Below are 23,573 nucleotides of genomic sequence, written 5' to 3'. Positions count from 1 at the left end.
CAGCCTACCACCTTGCCAGCATCATATATGGGCTCCAAGGGTTTTATGAATTCAGTGCTAAAGTAAGAGTCCATAAAGAAGGTTGAGCACCAAAGAACTGATACTTTCAAACTGTGGTGTTGGAGAAGACTCTTGAGAATCCCTTGGACAGCAAGGAGATCAAATCAATCAATGCTAAAGGAAATCAACCCTGAATATTCATTGGAAGGACTGATGCTGAAGCTGAAGTTCCAGTACTTTGGCCACCTGATGCGAAGAGCCAACTCATTGGAAAGGACCCTGATGCTGGGAAAGTTTGAGGGTTAGGAGGAGAAGGGGGTGACAGAGGATGAGATAGTTAGATAGCATCACCAACTCAATGAACATCACTTTGAGCAAAGTCTGGGAGATGGTGAAGGACAGAAAAGCCTGATTGCTGCAGTACATGAGGTTACAGAGAGTTAGACACAATTTAGTGACTGAACAATGAACAACTACAACACCAAGAGCTTTTAAAAGGTGGTTACTTGGAACTTCTTAGCAATGCAAAGTCTTGGCACACCCCAGACCTACTGAATCGGAAAACTTTGAAGGGCACAGCCATCTGTGTGTAAGCAGGTTCTCCATTAGACTCTACACAGCATAAGGTTGAGAACCACTGCTCTACACTAATGGGGGAAACATCCATTTAAAATAGAGCCAAGTAATCTGGAGGGCAACCTGAAAGGTATGGAAAGAACCACCTTCTCTAATTTCTTGCTGCTTAAAGTGTGATTCCTGCACCAGCATCTTCACATCACCCGGGAGCTTATTAGAAATGCTGGACTTCAGGTTCCATCTCAGACCTACTGAATCAGAAACTGCATTTTAACAATATTCACAGGTGATTCCTATGTACTTTAAGCACATGAAGAACTGGTCTAATGAATATTCTGAGTAGCAGAAGTTGAACTGTGAAAAGGAAGAAAAATACAAAACAAGTAAAAATTATATCAAAAAATGAAACAGAAGTCTCCAATGTCTCTCCTACAGAGTGGTAGTGTAGGAAGTATGAGCATTTACTTTATCACCAGCCATATCTCCAATTAAATTTTACATTATCCATGTAAGTCAGTTATTTGGTGTGGAACAGGGGGATCCCATAGCATTTTAAACTTGCTTTTCCAGCAAGAGAATAAGATGGAAGCATCAGAACAAGTAGACCACATTTTCAAGCCCAAGACAAGTGAAATGAATCTACTGAGTATTTTGTAGCTGGGAAACGTAAACACTGCAAGTGAGTTTTTAAATTCTTCATCTTTGTCCCACATTCCTACACACATGCAGCATTTTTCACATATTTAACAAGTAATACTTTTATCACCATGATTTTGCTATTGATTGCTTCTTTAACAACAAAATGCATCACAAACAAAAATGAATGAAGCTGTCTGAGGAGAAAATTCCATAGTAGCTTTACTGTCAATGCCCATCATAAATAACCATGACATCATAGGAGCCTTATCTACGGGTTGCCGCTACTGATCGATGGCATCACTCTAGTGGTGTAAATAGCTTCTAATGTCCCATCTTCCACCTTCAAATAGGCTCTGATTATTTATGATAGCTGTTAGGTTACAAGTCTGAGCTGTGGTTTGGATTTATTTTCTACTTATAGCTGCTGTGGATTTCAAGTTAGATAGGATTATTTTTTAGTTAAGATGATGAACTGAGATGGAACTGTCATGGAGCGAGGTATACCATCATCTCGTCTGGTTGGTGTCACCATTTGACTATGAATTCACACTGCCAGACTGCCTTCAGTATTATCATTGTCAACCAAAAAGTATTAAAAGATAGCAGTTAATCACTGGTTGTTACGAGAAAGGGGAAACACAAAAGCACCAGGTGCAGCTTTCTACACAATTAAATGGTTTTAAAATACTGTTAGCCTTTTGTTACTAAATTGTGAAGAAGCATATCATCTGCATTGTGTGTATTTTACAATAATGAAAGTGTTTCAACTTGACTGTGACAGCTAGAGATGATTTAGGAGGTAAAAGGAAATCCATCACCTCTCATGCAAGGTATTCTTCATAATCATAAGAGAGACTGACAGGTAACTTGGGCAAGAATACAGTTTTTGCAGAGAGAAATAGAAATGAGCCATGTCTACGTGAAACAGGCAGGTGAAACCAAAAAAAAAAAAAAGAATCCTCCAATTAGCCAGATATTTTGCCTATATAATAACAAAAATTGGAATTATGCTGAGCATTAGAGAGACATAAGTCATCAAAAATATTTATGAATGAGATCAGAATGATAGACCATATTTTCACTTTTCAGTTTATCATTATGTAAAGATTTTTCTTCTGAATTTTCACTTTTATTAGTATTTGACCAATTAATTATTCAAATACCTCTACTTTAAGTCTTTGTCTCTCACTGAGAAAATTATGCTAAAAATAGAAGTTCTCAAAAAACAAAGGAAAAGTTTTTCACCATGCAAAACAGTATATGGTGAAGACCCTAGAGCTATATTCTTTATGTATTTTTCTAAGAAGAATTTAAAAGTAAATTCAATAATTATGAGATTTCAAAAATCTCATATTTCAATATTTATCCCATATATTTTATGATTTATCAGTTAGCCAAGCTTCTAATAAAATAAGAATAATATTTAAACATCTGTTATGGTAAAATTTTCTTTCTTACTAAATTTTGGATTATTTTATATGATTTTTAATTATACATAAAATAACAGCTATAGTTGGCATTTTTAATGATTTTTCATCTGTATTAAGAAAACAATTGGAAATCAGTTTGCCCCTTACAACATTTTGCAAACATATTAATAGTAAGAGTATATCTAAACTTAATCACTGCAATGAAAAGTAACCACCTATTAAAAAATGCCCTAACTCTACCAAATTATGAATTATTACTATAACTAACTCATCATTCCATATCACTTACTGAATTTTCACCTGGGCAACTGTACATTGTTTTATAGTTACTTTGAGGATTACTTTATATACTTAAACATATATATTTTTTAAATTGGAAATACACATATTCTAGTGGTAATAAACAACTGCTTGATGATATTTAAAATAAAAACAGAGGGTTCTCCTCCAGTAATTGTGCCCTTATATGAATACTGTGATAGTTATTTAATGCTAGACTATTTCCCTTTCTAATGGTAGTTATTTAAATATTCCTTCCCAATATGCTTTGCACTACTAACAGTCTTCAGTAAATGGAAAATCTCAATAGAAAGTGGGAATGTGGCCACTAGGAGCTGACAATAGCTGTTTTGTCACATCTAGACCCTGGTACTTACTCAGGAAGTGGGGATTGGTCCAACCAGCTGATGCCAGGGGAGGATGATTTATTGCCTGGTGTCCTCAGTGGCAATTGGACCCTTTCCCACTGTCACTCACAACTTGCAAAGATTGTGTCCTAAAGAAGAGGTTCCCCTCCGTTCTAAAGAGATTACAATGCTTGTCATAAAGTGTCTTTTAGCAGAGGGAAACGGGTATGAAAATGGGCAAAGAAAGAGAACAATCAGAAGAGGAGAGAAGATGGATGTTCTGTAACCTTTTCTCAGAGACCCATTTCTTCTACTTTTTCTCCTGTCTTTAGCAGGTTTTTGTTTTCGTTGATGACAATGCGTAATAGCCTGATAAATTGATTTTGTGAGTTCTTTTTCTCATCTCTTGAGAAGACACTAACTCGTTGGGACTTCAGAGGGCTCGCAGAGGCCGTAGACAACAATTAGTTTGTTGAAGATGTCAGAAAGTAGCTTCAGAGTTTTGCCAGGAGAAATCCTTACTGACAGATCAGTGCTGACAATGTTGGCAGCTGCTTGAGAAGTGCAGCAAGCCGCTCCAGCATCTTAGGATCCAGGGAGTAAGGCTGCTGCACAGTAACTCCACACTTAGGCTCTGTTCTCAGAGCTATGAATTCCCCTGACTCACCAGAATTAAAACGGGATGTTGTATTACCAAATAAATAAATAAATAAATAAAGGCTAAGAGCTGGATTCTATAAAAACTTTTGTTAAATATCTTCTTTAATAGCTAAACAAACAGAAAATTAAATCTTAGTGCTGCTGTTCATTTAAATTTAAATCAGTGCCTAAACAAATCACTATAACCATTTTTAAAACCTTTTATGTACTGTGCAATTTCAAATTTATTTTTCCATATGTAAAAATATATGCTGCTTGGCACTCAACTCTTTAGAACATATTAATTTCAATAAATCTCTTTAAGGGACCAACTGACATATGTTAAAGAGATAAAATACTCTGGTCTGAACACCCTTTAATTAGTAAGTACTTTGCAGTACCATCCTTGAAATTATTAAACACTATTAACATTCAAATTTACTGCCTAAAACCTTTGCTTTAAAGTTACCAAATGAGAGGCTCAAAGTGCACTTTTCTAATATAAAATAACCTAACTTTTCTAACTCGAAGACATAAAATTGGCAATTTCTTGGTTTTATGTTAGTTTCAAAACTTTGAAACCAATATAAAAATCTCATTACATTTTGGTAAATGCTATAAATATTACAGTGTTATAAATATTTCCTTTTTGGCATGAAAAAAATCAAAGGATTGATCTTTGCAATGCATGAAAGCAAAATTTCACATTTTGGTAGGCTTGTAAATATTTATATTTCAAGCTGTATAATTTGGAATACTATACCCTGTATGTGTAAACGTGTCTATAGCATGTTGATTACATATGCATGTTTTTTATAAAATTATCACGTTAGACTTAATGTCCTAGAAGCCATAATATAGCAAGATATTTTTCCAGGTATTTAATCTTTCAGAATGTTTCCCAGATAAACACAGAGCTAAACATAAAACTATATTTTGATGAAAGCTACATTAACCACTGAGTGTTCCTCATATCTCTGACAAAAAAGTATGAGGTACCCAACAAGTTAGACAAATACTGGAAGATGCAAATGGGGTAAACTTACATATCCTGCAAAGAAGAGTTCCAGGGAAAACCCGGAGAGTAAAGAAAGCCTGAATTTTAGACTTTGTTTTGCCACTAACTAGCCAATGACCTTGAATCTCTCTGGTTTCCATTTTCCTCATCAGTAAAACAAAGGGTTAATCAGGATGCTCTCTCAAAGGACCCTTTCTAGAGAGCTAAAATTACAGAACCACTGTCTATAGCTTGAAACCACTGACTTTGCATGGTCCCTTCAGCATAATTGATGAGTTTAGCCAGAATGAATTGTCTCAAAGATGAAAACCATTGCATGTGGGCATGGCCAATGTCACTTTCCAAAATTTGAGGAGCAATTATACAGATTTGGGAGCACTCAGATTTTGATTTCTGGTGGACATTCTTCCTGTCAACTTTTGGCCCCTTCGCCTGATTAAAGGATGAATGGAAGAAAAGCAAGAGAAGCGACACTCATATCACAGACTACCGCTGATCTGCCACACAATGAAACTTGGGGGGAATAAAGTGAGAATTTGGAACTGAAATCGATGGAGGGGTTCATCTAGAGTGTATCCCTGTGACTAGTGCTGATATTATCACGGTATTAATATGGTTGTTAGGGAATGAAAGCATTTAACAGTTAATGTTAATGCCACAGAAATAAATTATGTAGTCAAATTGTTCATTAAATGTATTAATCCAGTTGTAAGGGACCTGCATCATAGCAATAATCGCACTTTCATTTCAAAGCTTTTAAAAGCAAATCAATCCAAATTATATCAACTTGACTTATACCTTCCCAGCAGCAGCGCTTTAGTACTGAATCACAAATTGACGATAAAAACATCTTCTGAAGTATTTGTAAAGCAGTTTGAAAGCCTTTTGCATTTTTGGCCAAATTGAGAGTTTAAGGATCAGGAAGGAAAAAAACATCATGGCACAACAGGTTTGACCCAAGTTTTTCCCATTTTACTTTCTAAACCAAACTATACAATTCACTCACTTTCCATAACTTCATAATATTTGTCACAAATATTGCAATAGATAAAACCAGCACTTCAATCACAACAGTGAACAGAGTTCTACCGGGTAACAAAAACTCCTCGGCACAACAGGAGACTTTTAAAATTCAAGCACTCTAAACTTAGCAGCCCCCCTGAGAGCCACAAATTGAGAGAGATTAAATTCTGTGCCCCTGCACCCCTCATTACCAGGAGAGCTGAAGTAGGTCAAATGCAAGTTAATCTCCTGAATTCCACTTTTGCACATGGATGTTAGGCCAGCCATTACTGTGGACTGGCTAATGTCTTTAAGCTGCATGCATGCAAAATTAATAAACAGCATGCCCAGCCAATATGAAATATAAATACAAGGAAATGCCTTGAAGTGAATGTAGGTAATGACATTGTACTGTATAGTAATTAAGGAAACATATGCACACATGTTACTCCTAATCTATCTTGAACCAACATGGGAGAAAACAGTGAGAACCAATTGCCCAAGTGCTGAATTTTCCCTTAATAAACCATAGCACAGAGATAAAAAAATGTTAGTCAATCTGAATAGCTAGAAAACTTCAAATGTGATCTGCCTCTACCCACCTTCTGAAAAGGCAAGACAAATTGCTCATGTGGAGGGGGATAAAGTCTTAAGCGAAGCAAGACTGCCATCACTCTGTGAAGGTACAGTGTTTTCCATTCTTCAGGGGAGGGGAAAAAAAAAGCAGACATACACGTCATGTCAGCACGAAGCTAGTAAAATCAGGACTCTGCTTGTCCAGAAGGCCTCATAACAACCTAATTGCCTTACCTCTCTCAGCCTGCAGCCGGGTCTGCCTACTCCTCTTCTATTTTCATTATTGACTGCATATTTTCAGGAGTGATAAATGCTGTAATTTCTTTGTAAAATTAAATGAACCATTATCTTGCATTTTGGAGAGCTCTATTTCATTTTGCAAATGCTTTCAGATTCTAACTTATTCCATATGATTGTCACAATAAACCAAGGTTAGAACTAAATAAGAAATATTATCCTGGGTACAATAGTGGGAAATTAATTAAATTATCAAATGAATAACCAGAGGATCTGATTCCTACTCCTATCTCTGTCACTAACTAGTTTCATGGTCACGGAAAAGTCATTTCATCTTAACAAGCACAGAAAAAAACAGTTCACTTAAATGACAGTTCAAGGAATACAATTATGCAAATGACCCTTAACTACTTGGAAAAAAATGTTTAACCTCACTTTTAGAAAAAGAGAAATGTACATTAAAAGTACAGTGAAATGTCAGCTTTTACTTATGATTGGAAAAATCTTAATGATTTAGTTATATACTAGGTTGATGTGTAAGTGTGGGCAAATGGGAACTTTCATACACTGTTGTTGGGAAGGTTGGTTAGTATAGCTATGGAAAATTGGCAAATCTGAAATAACTATAAATGCATATACCCTTTGACTCATCTAGTTCACTTCTAGAAATTTATTTCTGTACATATTCTTCCACAGCTCCCAAATGCTCCATGTACAAAGTTATTCATTTAACATTGTTTGAAATAGCAAATAATAATACCATTAAATTACAGTATACACATTCAGTAGAATACTATACAACAGGGACTTCCCTGGTGGTCCAGTGGCTAGGATGTCGCCCTTTCATTGAAGGTGTCATTGGTTCGATTACTGGTTGGGAGACTAAGATCCCACAGGCTGTATAACCAACCAAAAAAAAAAAAAGGACTTTTTAAAAAGAATACTATACAACAAATAAAGAATGAACAGATTCTTTATATATTGACATAGGATAATCCACAAGAAAAACAATAGCGTGGGGGAAAATAAGGAAGCTGCAGAATGGTGTATTTAGTGTACTTGTGCTAAGTCCTTCAGCTGTGTCCATCTCTTTGCAGCCCCATGGACTATAGCCCACCAGGCTCCTCTGTCCATGGGATTCTCCAGGCAAGAATCCTGGAGTTGGTTGCCATGCTCTGCTCCAGAGAATCTTCCCAACCCAGGGATTGAACCCAGCTCTCTTATGTCTTCTGCAAGCGGATTATTCACCACTAGCACCACCTGGAAAGTATAATACTTGTATAAAAGATAAAAACAAAGAATAACCATTTGCCTCTATATGCATATTATACTTCCAGCAAGATACTCAAAAAAAGCATTGGTTGTGCCTCTGGGAGGAAGATGAGATGATAGGAGATGGATGTGTTTAGTTAATTAAATAAATATTTTAAAGGATTAAGTAGCTATTTATATACCCATGTAAATATAAACAGGTGGATAGATAGATACATAGACATAGGGAAAGAGCCACAAAATATTACTACAAAAATAAAGCAGACGAATGTATAGGTACACTTTGCACAAAAGATTTCTGTCTACAAACATACAATGCATGTGTTTATGTGTATACACATAGGTTTTCATGTAAACTCTTTGGAATGATATATAAGAAATTGTTGAAACTGAAGAGAAACATGATGAGCTTAAGCACTGCTTGAATTCTACTATGTATGCATATGCCTTTCATAATTCAAAGTAACTACAAATAAAAGAACAAGTAGGGAAGGGCTTATTATTCAAATTAATTAAAAGATATACGAAAGGTAAGTTATCTACCCTTAAATGGGATGAAGTGGCCCATAATAAAAGGATTCTATTCCTTCTGCAGCCCCACTCTCTTTCACATGTTGATGAGTCTACTGTGGGAAAAGAAATTTTCAGTTAGAAATTCTGTGTATGACAGGCCCCTGAAAACACAAGAGCTCAGGGAATGGATTTGTCTGGTTCGCCACATAAACGCCCAATAAATACGTGTTGACTGACTGACAGGCCCAATTGCTAAGCATGCTACAGAATATGTGCAAAACAGCCTACTGAAGCAGTTTGCCATCTCATGAAGACATTTGATTCCAACAGGCTAGCGCTTAATTGAAAAAATATGGGAAGGACAGGATGGCAAGACCATTCTACGACGTCCTCTAAAAATGGATAATTACTTCTCTCTGCTTATCTACAGGCCATCTTTCCTGAAAGACACTAAGCCTCACACACACACAAAAATCATTTCTCCCACCAGAAATAATTCTTTTTCACATGTTTTGCCAAAATTCCCCAAGAAAGCCATGATAGGTGATGTGAGAAGGAAGAAAGATGGGAATAATGCAGGCCTCTGTGCACACTTGTCTGCATAAGGACCCGATGAGGTGAATGCTCCTAGAAAAATTATGATGTTTGATCCACTGAAGTAAAGAGAGGCTGTTCTGGGTGTGGAGTGTGAAAAACAGTCTCACTACTTTATAGTCACACCTCATAACATAATCCTGTAACACCTACTGACCCAAGATCTCCGAGAAAGGGATAGTGTTAATTCTATTGCACTTATGGGAAATTTGAGGAATATGTAGCCAAGATCCGCCGGCCCCAAGGTTCTCACTCCTAGCCTGAACCGTGATCTTGCCTTTCATCTCTGAGGATGAGTAGAATATACTCACATCTTTTCATTAGATTCTGTCTTGTTCTTCTTTGGGGACTAAGAGAACAAAGCTGTCCTTTTACAATGAATGTGATCAACTGTGAATGTCACTGCTATTCTTTATTTCACAGAATAAGTAAACACTCTATAAGTGAGACTCCCTTGCAGATATCTGTAAGTTAAAAATTAATATTTCAATTCAAATTTAATAGCTTCTCTATATTTATGGCTAAGATCTTTTCTTTGCAATCATTTCAAAAATAACATTTCTTCTTTAAAAGATCTTAGTCCAATAATTATGTAGACCAGAACAAACATTTCAAATGGATGGAGTCATTACTCACTATACACTGCTGTTTAAGTCTCCCTCTTCTCTCCTCCCCTCTGTGTCATATTCAGAGTTGGTTTTTTGTTTTTTTTTTCAAACATTGAATCGTTTTACTGCTTGCTCGGTTAAGGTTATGATTGGTTGTTAACCACTTCTCTAAAGACTTCAGGAGACTGAGAAACAGCAGAATTGCATTTTTTTACATCAATATAAAGTCATGTTCCACCCCTACTCCCCCTCCTCTGCCCCCTTCCCAGTTCTCCTTCATGAATGTGTTTTTCTCCCTCACTTCTTAGACGCATTTGGTAACAATCAGGCTTTTATTTTAAGGAGCCCTAAGATAAGGTATCTGTGAGCTCCACACTTGGAGTAATTGATCACATTTGTTTCCTGTTCGTAGGTTAGACTCCTCACTCTTGCCCTTTAAAAAAAAAAAAGAAAAGAAAAAAAAAAGCTTGGCATGTTTCTCATTACCCTCTGCCTTGTTAGCCTCGTAGAAATTTTCTACTGTGGAGAGTGAAAACAGGACGATACTATTACAAACCCCCATCTAGTCAGTGACAGCAGCCCTTTTCTTTCTTTGGGAACCTCTGGCCACTTCATGCTTTAGCCGGGAGCCCTCCTACAAACACAGGTATGCACGCCTGTAACTGAGGGAGAGGTTCCCTGACATCCGCGTGGTGTCTGCATGTTTAATTTTCACACTGTGCTGATTCATACCCAGACTGGTCCCCAGGATGACAACATTGTTATCATATGACTCAAACCACCGCACCTTATTTCATTTGGAAATGTTAGCTCAGGTTCAATAAGTGTCAGCTGCCAATTCTGTAAAAGAAGACCTATATCTTTTCCATTTATGCTTTCCAGATAAATTGTAATCAGTAGTATTTTATTGACCCTGTCAGGTGGGGCTTAATTTCAGATATTGTCTAAGGAGAGAAAAATGCAGAAATCTGAACAATCAAATTCCCTCTTTTGTGTCCATGGGCCAACAAATTAGAAGACAGGCCTCAGTCATTTTCTTAACAAAGCAAAAATGCTCATAACTCAGTGTAAAATGAAAAGACAGACCTGCCTTTACTACTTTTTTTAGGACTGAGAGAAATATCAAAATAAATGATCTATCATGGCTAAAATTAATGTATTTGCCTATAATGCAAATATTTATTTTAAAAATATGATTCTAATAAAGTGATACACAGTTCATGCAAGAAATCTTATCCAATAATTCTTTACCTGAGTGGTACTACCTGAGTAGGACTCCTTGAACATTCAAAGTTTCAAGGCTATCTTTTTTTTTTGGTCACGCCACACAGCATGCAGGATCTTAGTTCGTTCCCCAACCAGGGGTTGAACCTGCGCCCCTACAACAGAAGTTAGGAGTCTTAACCACCAGACTCCCAGAGAAGTCTCAAGACTATCTTCTTAACAATTGCCAGCGTGGTTGGTTGACTGATTTTGTATTATTTTGTTTCGTTTCATTGTTCTAATGCTCACCATGCCTTGGTACCTTTCTACAAACAACAAAAGCAATATATCTTAATAGAACTCAAAGTAAACTAAGATTCAAGTGGAGACTGGGAATCTGGTCTAAACCCTACTCTGCAAAGTAGTTAGGTAACCTTGGGCAAGTTGCTGACCCTTCCTAACCCTCAGTGTCCTCATTTATGAACGGGATGGGTCAAATGGCCCTCAAGAGCTCACATTGTGGTAACTGACATTGACCTGAATCTCACTGTGAATGACTGAGCCCTGGAGATTTTCTAAGACTGTGTTGATACAGTAGCTGCTACTAAACACTTGAAATGTGACTAGTCTGAACGAAGGTGTGTTGTAAAATAGACACCAGATTTCAAAGACTTCAGTGACAAAAGAGGTAAAATGTTTCAGTAATCATTCTTACATTGTTTTATGTTTTGAATAATATTTTAGATATATTGGTTGAATTTGAGCAAACTCCTGGAGATAGTGCAGGACAGAGAAGCCTGGTGTGCTATAGTCCATGAGGTCACCAAGAGTCAAACACAACTAGCCAACTGAACAACAACAAAAACCATATTATTAAACTGAATTAAACCTGGTTCTCTTTTGCTTTTTATAAATGCAACTACAGAAACGTTTAAATCACATATGAGGCTCGTGTTATATTTCTATTGGACAATAACGTAGTAAGAGGCCTGTGAGTGCGTGTTTACGACAGACACAGGGTTAAAATGGAAAGAATCTGAACTATTTCATTTATTGGGTGTTTATAATAATAAAAGAGCAATCACTTGTTCCCTGGATAAAAATACACAGGTCAAAGCCATACTGGAAGCACCCAAGTTACTCGATAAAGAAAGTTAAATGTTAAAAAGCCTGTTTCTTAAGATTACAGTACTAGTTGTCAACATATATAACTTAGTCAAAATTGCTCATAACTTAATGTTCTCAAACTCATAACTTAATGTTCTCATCTAACTAATCTGATTGATATTCCCAAACATCTGAATTCTTCGCTCATTAATCCCTCTACAACATTAGTAAAAAGTTAGAAATACACTAGTGAAAAATTATAGCTAACTAAATGACTATAAGAAACCTTTGGTTTCTTAAGATAGATGTTTCCACTTTATCTTGAAAATACCTTCATTTGAGAACTTTTGAAGCACTGTGACTAAAGACCAAATTTTTGCATATTTTTGTCAATGGTAAATACCTTGATAATTTAGATTATTAAGAAAGAACTAAATTTTCATCCACATAAAAAATGTATTCACATATGTATGATAGATATTTCAGTAAATAGCTATCATTTTGTGTTTAAAGTGATGAATCTGGGCCATAGTGTATTTATACAATTGTCTTTCTAGAAGATACAGATACAGAATAAATGTTCATTATATTAACAGTGAAAACTAATCCTTAAAAGAAGCATTATCAATCCTACACTAAAGTAAATCCAGTTACTATGTGAAAGGAATAACCTATAGCACATAGAAAAATTAGCAAGAAATTATAGTTACAATGCTGATAAATGTCACTTTCTCTCTCCAAGATTCAAATGTTTTCCTTATAAAAATACACAATCTTGTTTTTACCAACCTCTTTTTCAACTATTTGCATCTTTGTCCATTTCCAGAACCCGACACCTTGTCAACTATCACAGGTAAAAGCTTTTGAAGATCTTCTACTACTCTTGTCCTAATAAGGTCACTGACCTTTCAGGCTCAACTCCAGCCCACCCCCTTCTTCATTTCCTCTCCTATCATTAGTCTGAAATGGCATCAACTACCTCTCAATTTTCCTCATCCCTTCAGTGCCCCACCTCTTTAGTCCAAATTCACCTAATTAGGAACTTAATTTCCTTTTTTCCCTGATTGAGGAATTGATAATGGACAGATCCCATTCATCTCTGAATCACAGAAAACTGCACTGATGATCTCTTATTTAGAAATGTCAAGCATTTATTCTAGAAACTGGTTTTTGGAGGCCAAGACTTTCCAAAGAGCATACTTTTCCAATTGTAGAACTAAGCAAAAGTGTTGTATTCATTTTATTTTTAAAACTAAAATGGGAAGACAAGAATCATTCAAATCTGATGTTATATTTATTTGATATTTCTCTTTATATAGTCATAATTACTTACATTTAAAACAAGTAGATTGTCCTGTAAGGTGGCAAATAGTCGAGTTCTATTAATACTAGAAAATTACCAGACAGGATTTAAATAGATATATCACAAAAGGTTAATAACTCCTTGAAGCTGGTTATTATTTAAAAAAAAATTAAGTAAAAAGAATTTTTTACACCAGAAATGATACATGTAAGCTAGATGTCTACAACCAAGTAGGAGTCACATATTAAAGTGACTATCTAGGTTGTCACCTCACTTTAATATGAAATGATCTCCTTGACTCTGATGGTGATAGTTTAACTGCAGAGTTTTCTACTTAATAATTCAAAGAACATACATAAAAACATTACTTGTGTTTTTTTTCCCCAAAGCATCCTATGACCTTTAAAAATGATGGCAGAAGAAAAGGCAATCTAACAATGTTATTCTACTACTCAACTCAAACTTTCAATGTCTAATTTCAAGTCCTACTCATTCAAGGAATGAAAATATCAACATCATTATAAACCTTGGAACTGATCATCAATATAAACAGCAAAGACAAGTCAACTTCATTTTATCCAATAGGAATTTGAACCCTACAGTACATTCTGCCATAGGGCATCAGCACAAATCATTTCACCAACTTTTATCTTATGACAAATCTACTCAATGTAGAAGAGAATTAGTGAAATAGGTTACTTGAGAAGAGAATGCAATTCCTTTAAAGGAAAAAAAAGTCCCTTTCAAGCATATGTCTCACTGCTTCCTGCTTTCTTTTGTGGGCCATTGCACTGAATGAGGGTTAAAACACTGCTATCTAGACCAAACCTGCTAACATGATTTAGACTCTCCTGGCAAAAGGGAAGTTACACTATTAATTTTAAATTTTCCAAGAAGTCAAAATTTATTCTTAAAAAAATAAAGATTACCAAAACAATTTGTTGTTGAAGCATTGCTCATTTTCTTCCTCATTGAATGATTCATACTATAAAAGCCTATAGCATGTACAAAAGATTTGGCTATTTATAAGAGACAGCCATTGGTAAAATGACCTCAAATTCAGTTATCTGAAAAGAAAACAAATTCTATGAAAATAAAGTAGAAAGTAAGAACAAAACCATTTTTAAAAGACAAAGTTAATAAACTATCTCATGAATTTCAGAAAAAATAATATTAAACTATTTTTGCCTGAAAATACAATTGCTAAATCAGAATAATCATTAATAATTAACAGTAAATTAAATGGAAAATTTATGCTAGTGAAGACTAAGGAATCTGAATTCTATCTTGGAGCCCTATTAAAAACATTTATAAATGGGGGGAAGAAAAGGAGAGATCAGTTTTACACATTGCCATATTTTCATTTTCGCCATCTCCTGATGCTACTCCAAATTAATCCTAAATAAATAAATGTAAATAATTAGGTGAAATTCAGAATCTTCTTCAGCAAGCAGCAGTATTACAAGATCATTCAAACCCAGATATGTTATATAGCTGAAATATTAGCTGACAAGGGAAAGAAGAATTAAAAAATTAAGATCAAATAATGTCTTCTAAACATGTGAAGGAGAACCTTATTTCCGTCTTACATATGAATCTTAAGAACTTGTATTTCTACAAAACAATTACTATCCTGACACAGAACTTTATATTATCAGTATAAATTCTATAAATGGACATATTGGTAAAGCCAGTTGGAATTTATTACAATGACTATAAAATTTTTTCTCAAAATATTAAAATGATACAGCATTTCACCCTACTCTTCTAATAATAACCAGGATACATTTTTTTCTAATATACTGGACAAGTTTTAAGTGTCTTAAGCAAATGAGAGAATATTTGCTCCATTCTTCTACAGCTAACTGGTAGATTTCACATAGCCGAAATCTTTTATTGCTTCTTTCCTTTCTACCGTGTAAACCTACTTAATGTTATTATATAATGACCTGAGTAATGAAATCCTGAAGATTTTCCATTGAGAGTGGAATGAATCCCTATGTACTGAGAGTTTTTTTTTAATGAATAATGTTAGGAAAAAAATTAAAAGATGTTATAGCATTTAAAATCCAGATATCAAAAATATCAAGCCTAGTAAATAAGATCATATTCACAACATGTTTTTAACACTCACACTGCCAGTAATCACAGAAAGATTTGTTATCTCCCTAGACTGCCCAAGGATGTATTAACTCTCCAAAACCTCATGCCTAGCAATTTCCCCCCTTATTCCAAACAACTGATCATTATTTCTCCTCTAAAGTTGCCAGAAATTCCTCACTGCCTATAAAGCTTAATTTACTAATTCATAATATTTCCATATTTATGTATTAAGCTACTTTCACAAGACACAAAAGAGTATATTTTCCAAAAATTGGCAGTTTCTGTTTCTCCTTTTTAGTTTAGTGTGGCTGTATTATCCCCATGTTAAATCCTAGCCTGGCCTTTAACTTTATCTTGGAAATACTATATAGCTGTACCCTTAGGAAATGTGTGCAAAATTTAAAAGAATTCATGTTTTATGGCTAAATCCTAGAAGACTGAGAAGAGGTAGAATGCCAGGAATGTTGCTAGAGTCTCAGAACGTCAGGCCAAGTGAACGGTCGCCATGAAAATACAGCTGTATATGTTTGCGTGGGCATATGTTTGTTCAGTTTTCTCTACCCTTCCTGAACTGGGGCTTCAGCTTTAGGTCATTCTGCAAACAAGCCCCAGGAGACACACAATTACACTCCCCTGGAGACTGACCCCTTAGAGTGCCCACCTGTAGCCAAACACAGATAGCATCCCGGAGCAATGAATTAGCACTCTAAGCTGATTAGAGCAGCTCGGCACAACTCTATTTTATTGACACAATGAAGAGAGGACAGAAAAGGGCCTGAAATGAGAAAATCATTTCCATGCTGACTGAATTAAAAGAACAAAAGAGCTCCTTGCAGTTGCAGCATTCAATTTGTCGGGAAAAAAGGAAGCCACTTAATGGCTCACAATAGATCTGAGCAGACAGATGAAATTTAAAACTTCAGCATGAGTGCGATTAGCAGCGCAACGTATTCTAAATCATTTCCTCCATATGCATAATTTCGTTTGATTATTTAGTTCTGAGTTTTACAAAAACACTGGGCTAGATGTTATCTTCAAAATGTCTTGACTTTTCATTTTTCAAAATCACAGACGGGTTTCTCATTGTATGTTAATGTCCTCTGGTGACAATATAAATCGAACAAAACAAACGTGGCTCGTGTTTTCCTTTCACCTTTAATTTCCAAAAATGTATAAACAGAGGTTAATTTGTGGGAACTAGGATTGCAAAGTAATCTTCTACCAAATAATTTACAATTTGAAGCCAAATAAATTATATGCAACAGGAGCCCTTCCACATGGGGTAAAAGGCAAACAATTATTGCACCCAGAGGCTGCAAATAAACTCCACTGTGTTAAACTCAAGTATGTCAAAATTGATGTCTTCCTTAGTATAAAAGATATCACTCATATCATTAAGAGCAATACAGTTAAGACTAGTTTCCAAATATCTGCTCTTTTTTTAATTTTGCTCAATTAACTATTGTTTTGCTTGTTCTGACTTCTAAATTCTTGAGTTGAATCTGAAATTGATGTCCAAATGATCACTTAATAAGCAAGACTTATCTTTAGGTATAAACATGTTATAACATTGAAAATGCTCTAGAATTCCTCTTTACTGTATTTCTTTTATTTTCAAAACTTACAAGAAAAATCTAAATGTCTAAACCATAGAGGAAAACATAACTGATTTTCATGAATGGCTCGAATGTTTGTCTTCAATGGAGATTTTTCTCTTGCCAGTGTTAACTTTCAGGGTTTAAAAATTAAAAGAATGGGAGCAAAGATCTTAGTTTTTGATTAAGCTCACATTTTCATTTTCCACACCTAAACCTCCATTAAGAAAGGGTTTTGGGTTAAAGTGGTCCTTCAGATTTTTCACCTCTCATCTTGGCTCCTAATCCAAATGAAGAAAATTCACTCTTTCTGATCATGAAACATCCTTTGCCAAAGCGATGAGGTGCAATGCAAGCTGAACAAAAAATTAAAGAACTAGTCGAAGGAGAAAAAAATAACTCGGAGATACTTTGGGATTAGATATTTGGGGTTCATTACTACTTAATTTGCTAAGTGAAATTTCCCTGGAGGAAAAGCCCAGCGTAGTCCGAAGATGCCAAAAGCACAAGTGATCTCGCCGGCCGCTTCCACTCTCTTGACTAAAGGAGGTAAGGGTTTTTTATATAAAGAGAAACTATAAAGCTTGTGGATATTTTAACAAAATCAACGTAGTGTAACTTTGCTGACAGCTTGTCACATTTCACTGACTGTCTGTCTGGGGTACCGTGATAACATCTGCATTCACTCAGTATGAGAGCTTAACATAAGACAAAAAAGTGGGCCCTGCCACAGACGGTTCCATGAGTCTGTCAGTTCTGACATGTCATCTGAATTTTTTGAATCACTAAACACTTTTGAGACTCTGGTACTTATTATCTTTCCTTAGTTTCTATGCTCGCTCAGCAATGCTGGAAAATGTAAAATTTGCAAGTAAGGTAGTGGACGTCCCAGGCTTTTTGTTGTCTAATCCGTAGGCCCTCATTCATGCTCACTGTTAATCTCTTAAGACATTATAAAACTGTTAGACAAAGAAACGTGAATACCTCTGCTTCTTGCAAGAATGGGAGGAAACCAAGGAAAATCGGGATCATGCTAAGCTATTCTTTTCACTATGAAAATGGTAACTTAAACCTGTTGCATCAAATTATCTATAATTCCCCATACTAAGGCAAATGTTTTTGAAGAATGAACAAGAGTAGTGTCACAGAAGGAGAAAAATGATCACAGAGTTTTCAAAATCTGCCAAATTTGATGTCAACGGGGCATGGGGATCCTGATTGTTGAATTTCTCACTGTTTCTGCTTTCCATGCCATGTTACATGGCGTGTGGTTAATATGCTTTTGTGAAAGCTCATAAAAAAGTTTACCAATACTCACAAGTAATCATCAAATAGTTCAGATAATTTTGTTCTTTACTAGGAAGACTGGGAAAGCTAAAAGCTACCTAACAATAGCCTTTAAAATGTGGCCAAAATTCATTAAAATGCTACATATCACAGATTTTAATGAGTAATTGTGTCCTCAATGCTAGAAAACTTTACAGCATTGTTTCTGTAAAGCCTAAATATAAATGGATCCTTGGAGCCAGAGAGAATGCTTTTATGAATCACAGAAAAAAGCCAAAGCTGCATTTTTATCTCCTTTTTGCAGTCATTCAGGACATTCAGCTAAAACTCCATGCATTTGTTCTCTAAGTAACCAAGAGTCAGGGAAGAGAGAAAATAATATTAAATTAAGAGGCAAATTTTCTTCTGGACCCCAAATACCTATTTCCCTTTTTCATAAGCACATGCTTAACACCTGCAAATGATTTAAGTATAGACAAGTGCCCCTGCAAGTGACTAAGTACAGGTGTGTTCTCCACCTGCATCCCTGAAATGACTAACTGTCCTCCAGATGGTCAGCCCCTGTGCAGATTTGCTCTGAAGGAAAGTGACACATATTAGATGGATAACCAATTAATTAAACAAAAGTATCAGGTAAAGAGTGTGGGACTGACATTTGGCTAAGGGCAAGAAAAAAAAAAGAAAGAAAACAAGGGGAAATAAAGAGGGAAAGAGGAAGAAAGACAAGGCAAGGGAAGAGGGGAGGGGAAAGAAAGCTGGCATGGGTTACACTGTCCTCCACTTCTGGGACACACAGGACATGCCTGTGGAGTTAACATATCGATTAATTAGTAATGAGCAAAAATAAGGATGCATTTTGGAGCCACATATTATCTTTTGCCTCCTCATAATGCTTTATATAAATTCAAACTGAAAAACAATTTTCCACTGAAGTAAAACCCCTCCTAATGGAAAAACTGGGTAAACAACGCCTACACTGTCAATTCCTCTACTGTGAATAAAAGATTTTGCGCCTAGTCCTCACTTCCTTCAGCATATCATCATCTTGTAACTCTTTCAAGAGCTTCAACGTAGTGTCATTCGCTTGATGTTTAGTCTGTGCCTAAAATGTCAGCTGTTTATTATTTTTACATTTTGACACTAACACAATGGCACTTCAGGATAAAGGGCAAGGTTTCTGACAATCTCAGTGATCAAAAAACTTGTATTAATAGATGTTTTCGTTCTTCCTAAAAATACAGGGTCATTCATTTTTAAAAAGCTAGATGGACCAGTTTTCATTACTACATAATTTTCTCTGACCTTTTTGTAATCTGCCTGTGAGTGGCCCTGTATTAGATACTGTATTATTACTTCAAGGAGAATGTGCTTTGCCGGGAGCCACAGAAAATCACCTGTTCTTTATGCTAAACAGAAGACCAATGTGGTGGAAGGGTTTAGAGATCTAGGGAAAGAAGAAAGAAAGGAACTGTACAAATGTAGTCTTTCTGCCTAAACTTCTAAACTCAGGAGTCTCACAGGGAGGAAGTATTTGGGATCTAGACTAAAATGAACAGAAATCAATGTGTGCGAGAATAAACACAGATAAACTTTTTCATGAGACTAGAATACAACTTATAAAAGTTACAAAGAGGCTGAAAACAACAGCAGTTTTCAAATGACAGACAAATTCACAGCTGACAAGGCCTCAGTGAGGGGCAACTGATGATGGAAATACCCCCTGATTTATGCCATATTTTCAATCTCACCCATCTTGGGTAGTGAATTCTAACGTCATTTTGTGGCAGTTAGTGCTTCTTTTTCATCTTTTTTGCTGCAGTAGAATTAACTAATCCCCCAGCTCTATCCATGTCCATATCATATCACATCACAATTCTCACTTTCTTGATTTAAAGTCCTAATATTTTAAGCGTTACTTTACCTCATTACAGTACCTTTCATCCTATCACACAGAAATATAAGGCAAAATGATGTTTCTTCTGAGGTGCTTAGCTGGACTGTACATAGAAATTCAAACTCTTCAATCATACTTTACAACCGCATCTTAGACTCTCAGTGAGGTTCATGGAAGATTTGCAGAGCAGAAACTAAAGCCGATTGGGGATCATGTCTCTATCAATCTGTTATGGTGGTTGAGTAAAGAATCAAACCTCAAATGAGCACTTTTTGAGTCAAGTTCACCAAGTGACATTATATATATATATATATATATATATATATATATATATATACCTCCCTCCTCACTATAATACCCTTCATAATGTTCCAGACAAATCAATGTTCAGGAGTCCATATGGAGCTGTGTCATTCAAATCATAACAATTCATGATTTCATCAAGTACTACTTTCCATATTTTTCAGTCTGGCTTATCTATAGGCAAACTCAACTATTCTTCAACCTTTATACTGCTGACAATACTCTTATAGAATTAACATCTTCAAAGGAGAATTCCCATGCTTTGGAGGGTACAAGGAAAGTGAAAATTCTCTTGTTAAAATCAAATTCACATCTGGCTTTCTTGAGATTACTGCCTTTCCCAAGTTAAAAAAAGGAAACAAAGTCCTAACTTCTTATTAAACCTTCCAATTAAGTCTATTACTAAATCCAGATTGTTCTCAGTGGAGGCCCCACATGAAAAAAGATCCTAGGATATAGCAGAGTTTGTATGAAGAAAGAATCATTAGTATACGCCAGTGCGCTGACAATTAAGTCCATGCTGTGGAAGTTAAAAGACATTAACATGAGGTTATAATGGTCAGGAGAACTGAAGGGAGAAGATAGCTGAGCTCCAGGGAAGGAGAGGCCACTACCATTGGTCCACCCTACAAGCCTTCCTTGAAGAAGTTTCTACCCATACCTGGACAAACTCAACTTTGGGCTATTGTTACTTTCAGCTGTAAATCCTCAACCAAAGAATTAAGGGGCTTCTAATGGGGCTTCTCAGGTGGCACTAGTGGTAAAGAACCCGCCTGCCAATGAAGGAGACATAAGAGACGTGAGTTTGATCCCTGGGTTGGGAAGACCCCCTGGAAGAGGAAATGGCAATCCACTCCAGTATTCTTGCTGGAGAATCCCATGGACAGCAGGGCCTGATAGGCTACAGTCGAAAGGGTCACAAAGAGTCAGACATAACTGAGCAACTTAGCTTTCTAATATCCCATGAGTCAAAAAGCTTACCCCCAGTTTCCAAAAGCACATATTTTGGTATTTCTTTGTGAGAAACAAACAAACAAAGTTTTGTTGCTTCTTGCATTCAGAATGTTCAGAGGTAACAGGGAACAGTAATATTTTACATATGAGAAATTATACTGGGTCTTCTACAGAGTCTGATCTCCAAATTTCTGCCCAGAAATTCTCAGGACCCCACTGACCTACCAAGTAAAATTTTACAAAAATTTAAGAATAAATAAATGACAATATTAAAAAATGTAATAACAACATATACAAAAAGATTAGGATATGTGTCTCCACTCATCTAAAACATCACTACTGCCATACAGTTAATATATTTAGTTATGACATTGTTCTCAGAGCCATTCTCACTTAATGAGAAATTCCACTGATGCCACAGGGCCCAGGAAGAAAGCAAATTCAACAAGATGACTAGTTGTTATTTCCTATTAACAAGGTCAAAGTTTGGTGAATAGGCAGGGTATGCTGTCTTCATTTAAGATGAGACATTGCCATCTTAGCAAAAAGTGTGTTTGTCCTTTGGTTATTTAGAAAGGACACCACCAATGTCCTCATCAAAAAAGAGCATGAACTAATAAAAGCACACCTAAATCTCCTGCAAATCCACAGAAGAGGTCAACCTGTCTGCAGAGAAAACCAGCCTCATTACTATCTAGATAAAACCTGAGGGGGCAGAGTTTGCAAGAGTCTGGGAATGTGGAGGGCCAAGGAAGATTAGGAAGAATGAAGAGAAGAGAGGGCCCTTCAAAGGAAGAATACATCGGGAGAGTTATGGTGCTGCTGCTGCTAAGTCACTTCAGTCATGTCCGACTCTGTGCGACCCCACAGACGGCAGCCCACCAGGCTCCCCCGTCCCTGGGATTCTCCAGGCAAGAACACTGGAATGGGTTGCCATTTCCTTCTCCAATGCATGAAAGTGAAAAGTGAAAGTGAAGTTGCTCAGTCATGTCAATCATTACCAAAAAAACACAAATCCTACCAGGAAGATCCTGTTGCTACTACCATTTTACAGACGAGAAAACTGAAACCGAAAGTGGCTTAGTACTTGTTCAAGGTCACAAAGTTAGTAAGTGGCAGAGAGCTTACACCAAGTTCATTTGTCTTTAGAACCAGTGCCCTGGGCAGGTCCTAGGTTACACTGCCACCGTTTTTCAGAGAAAAGCCCATGATACTTGTGTTCTATTGGAGAGGACCAAATGATTGATATTTTTTTAACAATGCCTTAGTATACAGTTGAGGCTGAACTAAGTCATACCCCAGGGACAGGATGAAATTTATACCTGTATCTTTTCAAAGATGTCTAGGTATAGAATCTTCTCTCTAACCAACTTACCCATTTCTTCACTTCCTTTCAAAACAAGGCTTTTGTTTTAAGCTACTTTCATTATGAAAATATCAATTCCAAAAAGAGAAATACACATCAAATGCGCTTTGATTTCATGTTTACAAAACACAATTATACTGCTTCAATACAAGAGAAATTGTTCAACAAGCCTCTGTTTTCTACGTAATTTAACTTAGTCTGTACCCTTCCCAGGGTGCATGTGCCCCCATAGAAACAAAATCTCCAAAAGTTTAACGATATAGAGCACATGCGGGAGGATAAGAAGAAGTAAGGAGCGGGTGTCTGAGACAGCATTCAGAAACTCAAAGTCAGAGCTACTCTAGACCTCAGAGAGACCTCGGAGGAGAAAGTCAGGTAACTTTTCCAGGTCCTAAATCCAAGTTGGGGCAAGAACCTATGGTTCCAGGAACCCAGGTCAGTGTTCCTTCCAATATCTTGCAAGGCCTCACTGAAACACAAACCACTAGACAGATGACAAAGAAGCAAGCCAGGGAGCCACGCCACATGAATGGGCAGATTGTTGAGGGAAGGGGGGTGGGGAGAAGGAGTCAGGGCTGAAGGATAATATGGTTTTACAGAAATCTCTTTGCAAGTAGATCCTGTGGTTACCAACGTGGCTGCCCAAGAGAAAGAACAACTGACTGACAGCATGAACAAAGGCAAGGACGCTCTCACAAAGGGAGATACAGGAGTCGCAGGGCTTCGTG

At 36.3% G+C, this 23,573-nt stretch overlaps 1 protein-coding gene and 1 long non-coding RNA gene across 14 annotated transcripts in view; one reads left to right on the top strand and one right to left on the bottom strand.

The window, feature by feature from the left end:
- The window catches only part of MECOM (MDS1 and EVI1 complex locus), a 635,653-nt gene that overhangs the window by 291,247 nt on the left and 320,833 nt on the right, over window positions 1-23,573 (bottom strand). The gene's annotated exons all lie outside the window — the stretch shown is intronic.
- LOC138424247 (uncharacterized) overlaps window positions 17,234-23,573 on the top strand; it is a 36,555-nt gene continuing 30,215 nt past the window's right edge. Inside the window, exon 1 of the long non-coding RNA XR_011250711.1 lies at window positions 17,234-17,590. This is a non-coding gene — a long non-coding RNA (uncharacterized lncRNA). The remainder of the gene's footprint in view (window positions 17,591-23,573) is intronic.

The sequence above is a fragment of the Ovis canadensis genome, chromosome 1 (assembly GCF_042477335.2).
Source record: "Ovis canadensis isolate MfBH-ARS-UI-01 breed Bighorn chromosome 1, ARS-UI_OviCan_v2, whole genome shotgun sequence".
Lineage (NCBI taxonomy): Eukaryota > Metazoa > Chordata > Mammalia > Artiodactyla > Bovidae > Ovis > Ovis canadensis.
This window is presented reverse-complemented; position numbering and strand designations above follow the sequence as displayed.